This window comes from Sinocyclocheilus anshuiensis, unplaced genomic scaffold, assembly GCF_001515605.1.
Source record: "Sinocyclocheilus anshuiensis isolate Anshui unplaced genomic scaffold, SAMN03320099.WGS_v1.1 scaffold1450, whole genome shotgun sequence".
Lineage (NCBI taxonomy): Eukaryota > Metazoa > Chordata > Actinopteri > Cypriniformes > Cyprinidae > Sinocyclocheilus > Sinocyclocheilus anshuiensis.
In genome coordinates, this window is record NW_015558640.1 from 336528 (window position 1) to 344500 (window position 7973).

A 7973-nucleotide genomic window follows, 5' to 3' on the forward strand; every position below is an offset into this window, starting at 1 on the left:
ATGAGCTTTGTAAACATCTACGTGTTTCAGAAAGGCGGGGCATAGAGGAGCAACAATAATGTACATTATATGGAAAATAATGTGTTTTTTGAACCTTAAACCACATAAACACATTTCATTACACCAAATACACAAAATAATGTTCTTTTTAGCAGCATATGACATGACCCCTTTAATATAATTTTTATTTTATTATATAAAATTTTTATTTGTTTTTTAAATAATATTTAGACAAAATATAATAGAATTGTAGTCTGTTTTAATCTAAGTGTATCGGCAATCATTTTAATATTGTGCACTCCTAAATAAAAGCTTGTAGCACTTAAATACACGGTTTTATTTTTTTCATATACAATTATTTATTTGTTTATGCTTAAATTAACTAATCTAATAGAATTTCAATATCGTGGACTAAATAAAAGCTTTTCTACTGCTGTTTCTAAAGTTGCATTTGCTATTTCCTCATTGCTCTCAAATGTCAGAGCTATTTGTGTTCTTATCACAGGAGAGGAATATCCCGTGTTTTCAACCACAAAACTCAGAAAAAACTCAGAGGTGCAGCAGCTTGTCTTGGCAGGCGTTCTTGGGTTTTTTCCCTGCTAACATTTTGAAGTCATCGCGCACACCCACCTCTGTGGTCATTCTGTTGTGGCTAGACGTTACTTTGTCTCTGAGCACGAGGCATCTGGTATTTCCATCAGTGTTGCTCACGGTTGTGCAGTTCAAGTTAATGTGTGGCACTCGTTGAACAGATGTGAGTTCCCTCAGCCACATTTCACCTCCCCAAGACGTCAGATCACCCAAGTATCTGAATTTCTAGTACCACTGGGGGAGATTGCTTTCTTCCAGGCTGCCTTCCCAGACTTCTTAGTTTCGTCGTCCTCCTCAAAGGGTTTGGCGAGATTGTTTGCGCCGCTGAAAGGGTTTTCTTCGCTGGTTGCCTGATGCTTTCCAGACCCGAACGGAATCTCCCTAGTCCTTCTCCATTGGCAAAGAAAGGGTTCCCGAGTCCTTTTACAAGCGTCCTATCGGGTGTCACTCTCGCTTGGGTCGCCCATCGACTCTGAAGAAGCAGGTCATGTTTCTTTCCTGTAGAGGTATTAATTTCACACAATTGTACTTGATAAGTAAAGCCTGTCGTCGGCCCAGATTATAATGTAGTTTCAGAGTGCTTTAAATGATAGTTTCAGAAAAAGGGGGGAAAAAACATGCAGGATTAATTTTTTGTCTTGGTGTGCCAGTTGTTTGAAAAACTCGAGCTTGTGTTAACCACAGGATCTCTGGGGTGTGTGCGGACAGCAGAGTTAGTGTACGCCAAACTTGGAGGGAAACTCAAAGAAAACGAGCTCAGAACCGCTAATGGCATGCTTCAGACCACAAATGAGAAAGCGAGCCAGGAAGCGAACGTTGTTTTTGTTGAACCTCGCCATCTCTCCCTCTGAGGTTCCGTATTAATCTAGCTCTTGTTTCCAGAGCAAGTCGTTCCACCTCACGCTGTGCTACTCGAGAGGCTGTTTGGGTTTAGCGGCTTGTGCGTATGGTTAGCGTTCAGTGGTCTTTCCGAGGAGATACATGCTACGGTTTATGGTTTGGGAATGTAAGGCTGTGTTGACACAATCATATATTGATATATTGCTCCTTCTCAATATTGCATGAACAATTTCTTTTTAATTTATGCATTCATGTCATTTCCTGCAGGTCGTCCTATAAGCAGAGAGTCTAATTTCAGCATTCCTCATTTACTGTGAGCCAGTGAAGTGAAGTGAACCGTGAAAGATGTATCGAAAACGTTCCTACATCTCTCTCACATGTTTGGCACAATTAAAATCCAGTTATAATACTTAAGGATATACCAGTATTAAAATTCTGTCAGTTCTGCAATAATTTTACATTATAATTATTCTAAATTTTAATTGTGTAAAAATATTTTATTATTTAATAATCATTTATTTTATAAAAATCTACTAATATTTTTCATATGGTAAATATATATATGTAATTATATAATATAAAATAATTTTGCCATTACCTATGCTATTCATAAATAAAATCTTTAGCTAGTCTCAAAATATATCTCTGTTTTTCCTATACTGTAATTATAATGTTGTGATGTGATTTTAGTGCTTAACAATTTTGTTTTTATTAAATTAATTAAAATATAAAATTAATTGAATTAAAGGTGGGGTAAGCGATTTCTGGTAGCCAATGTTGACATTTGGAAATCACCAAAACAAACATGCCCCTACCCCAAAAGGGTCTCGCCCCTATTTTGATAGCTCCGCCCCACACATATGTACGCAACCCAGGCAACGATTAGTTCTGTGAAACAAAGCAAAACCAATGTTACACCGTGTCTACACCGGACACGAGTGGCGCGGATCCTGTGCACTGAACGCTCTCTCCTCCACATCATGAGTAGACACGGCCCTTACTGCTGATTGGCTGCAAGTTTGTTTTGCTACTCAGCCTGAATCAGTTTTCTAAAGCATTTTTGAAAAATTGCTTACCCCACCTTTAAATAATTAAAATATATTGAATTAATATCATATTAAATCAATTCTGGCCTGTACATTAAGCCAGTAACCAATAAATGATGGCATTAGGTGATGCTAAAGTAATCTAAAAATTAGGGATGCGCCGATCCGATATTCATATCGGGTATCGGCTCCGATACTGCCATTTTTGTCGGATCAGGTATCGGTCAGAGAGAGCCGATCCAAATCCGACATTGTGTGTATTGTGTTACCTCTGCTGTGAAGCCATAGCATAGCTTAAAGGGTAGCTTAAACTCCACCTCAAAATGCAAAATTTTGTCATTAATCACTTTACCCCCATGTCGTTTCAAACCCGTAAAAGCTTCGTTCGTCTTCGGAACACAATTTAAGATATTTTGGATGAAAACCGGGAGGCTTGTGACTGTCCCATTGACTTGCACTGTCAAGGTCCAGAAAAGTATGAAAGACATCGTCAGAATAGTCCATCTGCCATCAGTGATTCAACCGTAACGTTATGAAGCGACGAGAATGCTTTTTGTACGCGAAGAAAACAAAAATAACGACTTTATTCAACAATTCGTCATGTGTCTTTCCTCATCATCGTAGCACCATTTTGGAAAATATCCGCTCTGAGCGCAGGCAGAGTAGGCTCTTCTGTGTCAGCCGCGCTGCACGGATGCGCCGTTTTCCTTCAAATTTAAAGCGTAAATACCTTATACAGTCTATGGTAAATACACGTAGAAAACGTAGGCCTATCCCTTTAATGTGAGCTACATATGAATATTTAAGTCCTTACATTAAAGTTCACAAAAACTCTTTTCTCCGCTGTGGCTGTCAGTCATTCGTTCAGCCTTTAAACCCTGGTCGCGTTCAGTTACAGCAGTCAGCTCGGTAAAGCTCTCTCCAAGATCATTCTGTGTTCCATTATTATACTTTATTTGTAAATAAATGTCTATGATTTTGCAAAAAGGACTTCATCTTCTTGCCAGAGTTTAATGTTGGTTTGTTACTTGCTACCGGGTGTCTGTGAGAACAAAACACGGGCGTAGAAAAGATTAACGTGCACAGTAACTGAAATTTAAAACTGTTAAAAGAAAGGCTCAATAACTGTTGCACAGATATAATACACTACGCATCAATTTCTCTTCCCTTTGTGCTTTGCAGTTTTTAATGCAAGCGCATCATTCTGCACACTGGATGCGCATATTGTAAGCGCTTCGTGCCGCACTGCATTTGTTATCGAATCCATGATATGTCACTGTATTTACCTATCGAATCTATCATATGTTGTTGCCTTATTAAAAAAAATATGCTATACATTTAAAAGAAACGTATTTTAATTTTATACTTATAAATAAATACATTCATGAATGTTTTCAAATGGGTTTTATAATAATACAAATAGCAATGTGTAACATTTTACCATATTTAGTGCAACACTTTTATTTGTTCCCCACAAAATATGAAGTAGTCTGTATTTAGTAGATTGTGAAAGAATGATTATCAGTTCCACACACAGAGATATATAAATTCTACATTTATTTAAATGAGGGAAAAAAAACTTCACTGGTATCGGTATCGGCCAATACTGAACCCTAGGTATCGGAATCTGTATCGGAGGTGAAAAAGGCGGATCGGAGCATCCCTACTAAAAATGTTCTAATGTAATATGATAAAAAAAAATTCTAATATAAAAATACATAAAAATTTTATAATATATACTGTAATTATTGAATATCCAATATTGACCATTTAAGATAATTAAAACAAATATCTAATATCGGCCGATAACCGATATCATACCGATATATCATTCATCTTTAATGATATTGTGATGCATTGCAATGTATTCAATCATACAATGTGAAGTGTATTGTATTGTGATGTAGTTGGTGAGCACTCCATCATTGTGCATTAAAGATTTGTCATTTGATTGGATTTAAAGAGGTTTGTTGTTGTTGTTTGCAGGTCCACACTGGTTTTACTGGCAAGTGGCTCTCATTGAGCTCTTTAACACTCATCAGGCTTTTCCATGTGGGTTATCGATGTCAGTGGGTTTAACATGACCTTTTAATAGTCCTCAGGTATAGATGTTTGTGGTGTGTGTGTAAACAGCACTTACAGTAGTGTAGCAGAGGACAGGTGTCCGAATGTGACACCCTCAGTCTAATCCTCCAGTAATCCCGGCTGAAGCCATGTGTTCGCTTTCTTACCGCGACACACTAAAGTACAGCCAATGTACGGCATCCAACTGGAGAGAAGGAGCTGAAGCAGAGCCCGCAGTCGCCCTTCCTCCGTCAAGAGAAATGCTGGTCGTCCAATGAAATCGTCTCGATGTTTTTCCTTTCATGTCAGACGCATCGGCTCTAAATGAGTACTGTGCGTGACTCCGCAGTTCCCTCGCAAACACTGTGGTCTTGTGAATTTTTAGTAACACGACTGTAAATTCAAGAGCGCTCGCTGGGGAAGGGAGGGAAAGCTGAACAAGGCCGGCAGTGTTTTCTCCAACACCATATTTTGAGTTGTTTTTTGTTCAGTTAAAGAAATGCAGTTTCAGATTTTTATATTACGTTTCTCGAGGTTAGTTTATAAAGTCTTGGTTTAAAAAGTCCAATATTTGTAAAGTAATTTTAAATAAAATTTTTATACATTTTTGAGGAATTCTTAAACCTACTTGGACTCTTAAAGATAACGGTTCTTTATTGGTATCAGTGGTTCCACGAAGAACCTATCCATTCCACACATAATGGAAAAAGGCTCTTTCGATCATTAAAATATTCTTTTAAAAATGGTTCTTTTAAGAACTGATCACTTAAAGGTTCTTTTTGGAACTTTTTCTCATCACTGCAATAATCTTTGGAACCTTTGTTTTTAAGAGCTGCAGCGTTTTTTGTAATAATAGCACTTTTAAAACTATATGCAATTTTTTAATATCCCCTGACAGAACAACATCTGAATTTGATGGTCTTACTCGGCATCTTCATGCAACAGCTTTACGGCTCTTGTGATTGATGGACAGACGTGAGTCGTTCAGAACATGCCTCCTTGATTACATACGCTGATGACGCATGTCAAGGGCGTGTCGAGGTTAAATCGTGACGTCACCATTCTTCTGATTTCAAATCCTGGCAAAAGGTTCTGAACACTCTTAAAAATAAAGGTTTCAAAAGGGTGTTTTTCAATGTGATGCCGTAGAAGAACCATTTTTAGTTCCCCATAGAACCTCTCAGTCAACCGTTCTTAAAATACCCATTATTTTTTAGTATGAAGAACATTTTAATAATCTAAAGAACCATTTTCCACTATTGTCCAATGGAAAGACCTTTTTCCACTATAAAGAACCTTTTAGGTTCCATGGATGTTAAAGGTTCTCGGTAGATTCCAAAAAAGAACCTTTATGTTTAAATGTGTTCAATTAAAATGTATTTTGTTCTTTTAAGAACTGTCATCTGAAAGGTTGTTCAAAAGGAACCAAAATGGTTCTTCTATGGCATCACTGAGAAAACACCCTTTTGGGACCTTTATTTTTAAGAGTGTAGTAAAGATGGCGATTTCTTCAATTTGTTGGCCTTTTTCATTCACAATATGCATTTGGCTGGCACTTTTTTTCCAAAGCAACTTGCACTGCATTCATATTATCAGTTAATGTGTTCCCTGGGAATCAAACGCATGATGTTGGCATTGCAAACACCAGCTGCTCTATCAGTTACAGGCCTCCTCTGCAGGTTGGCTTTGGTGAACAAGCAGTGAGTCACAATAGGAACAAATGTTTATGCTTCTTCAGTCATCGCATTAACAACCAGCCATATCTTGCCTTTCCGTTTTCTATTTTTCTTTCACTTCGTGCAGATTTTATGTTTGCTGTGTTGCGGAATATGCATTCGGACATCTGAAAATTAAACTAAACTTAGTTTTTAATACACTTTCTTGGTCTTGTTGTGCATGTTTCATAGTCTTTAAACAGCATGATGTATTTTGGAAGGAATGAGTTTCCTGTTAAGATTCATTGAATAAAATTTGCTGTAGAATTGACTTTGAAACAGCTTTCTCTCAGAAATTGCTGGTAAATTTAATAACTTATTACAAAGACACATTGAATTGGACATACCATGTTAAAAGACTGAAATGGCGCTCCACTGATCTGTTTTATTTACAACGTTTTTCAGTGTACACCTGTTGTCTTTGTAGAAACCATGAAATCGAAAAGCCAAATTTGGATTTAGTGTACAGACATTGTTTTGCATTGACGTTCTTCTGAGGAATCAGAAACTTGAGTTTAATTCAGTTGTTCTTATTAAATAGATCTGTATAAGAGATTTTTGCCGAACCCATTTATCATGAACACACCCAAGAGCATGAAGGATGCATGTCAACACAGAAATGGACTAATTACTTTGGAGTAGTTCAAGTTCATTTTAAATGAATTTGGCACATTTATCTCTGGTTTTAATTCTTTGTCACCCACCAAAAAGCTTTAATTTAATTCAACAAAGCCCATAATTAGACTATCAAATGGGCTCATGCGTGCAGTAGAGTTTGTGAAATCAAATGGTCGAGGAAGAACAGCTGCAGCTTATGATGAGCATTAAGCATTGTTGGCCATGAGTAATAATCACAGAGAGCGCTAATGGTTCTTGGCATTAAGGTTAAATAATCCCAGACTCTGTACTGTGTTCGCAGACTGATAATTGAACGTAGAGGTTTGACGTTGAGCTTAATATCATCTTATGCTTTCATAGCTGTCTGTTTACAGTCACTGTAATTGTATTACTCATCCTCGCTTTATTCCTTTACCTTACTTGAAATGAATGTTAATGAATGATGAGCTTGAATAATGATAAACTATCTAACCCTGCATTGAAGTTTTTCTTTCATAGGCCTAAAACTGACTTATTCTGGTATTACTTTATAAATGACTTGAATCAAATGTAGGTAATGCAGATCAGTAGTCTTATAATATTATTATTAGTAGTAGTATTATTAATATTAATTTATATTTTTATGTGTCTTTGATTTTATATATATTTTATATCTAAAATGTGATGTACAATAAAAACAAATTATATTAACAATCACTGAAGAATTTTATATATTTACACTATTATTATTATTATTGCATTAGTATTAGTACATATTATTATTATTAATAGTAATAGTATTAATAATAAATATTAGTATTATTAATAGTTTTTGTATTTTATTTTTGCATCAATTTAACAATAACTGGTAAATTTTATATTGCTAATAATAATGGTTATATAATAAAAGTTATGCATATAACTATATGTTATGATGTTAATAATATATTTATAACAAGCAAAAATTTATTTTGTTATTATTGTACTTTTTTTATTATTATTGTACTTTTTTATTTATAAACAATTTACCAATAAATTAAGAATTTTATATTATAAATTGATAATATTTTTTGTGTATATTTGTGTGTGTGTGTGTGTGTGTGTGTGTGTGTGTGTATAT

At 35.6% G+C, this 7973-nt stretch overlaps 1 protein-coding gene across 4 annotated transcripts in view; it reads left to right on the plus strand.

The window, feature by feature from the left end:
* Window positions 1–7973, plus strand: part of LOC107680896 (zinc finger protein 609-like) — a 60298-nt gene that overhangs the window by 33672 nt on the left and 18653 nt on the right. The window contains exon 1 of one of the 4 annotated variants that reach the window (XM_016476969.1): window positions 4510–4529. The exons of the other annotated variants lie outside the window; for them this stretch is intronic. The gene's annotated coding sequence lies outside the window, so the exon portion shown is untranslated. Of the gene's footprint in view, window positions 1–4509; window positions 4530–7973 lie in introns of those variants that run through there. 4 annotated transcript variants of the gene reach the window in all.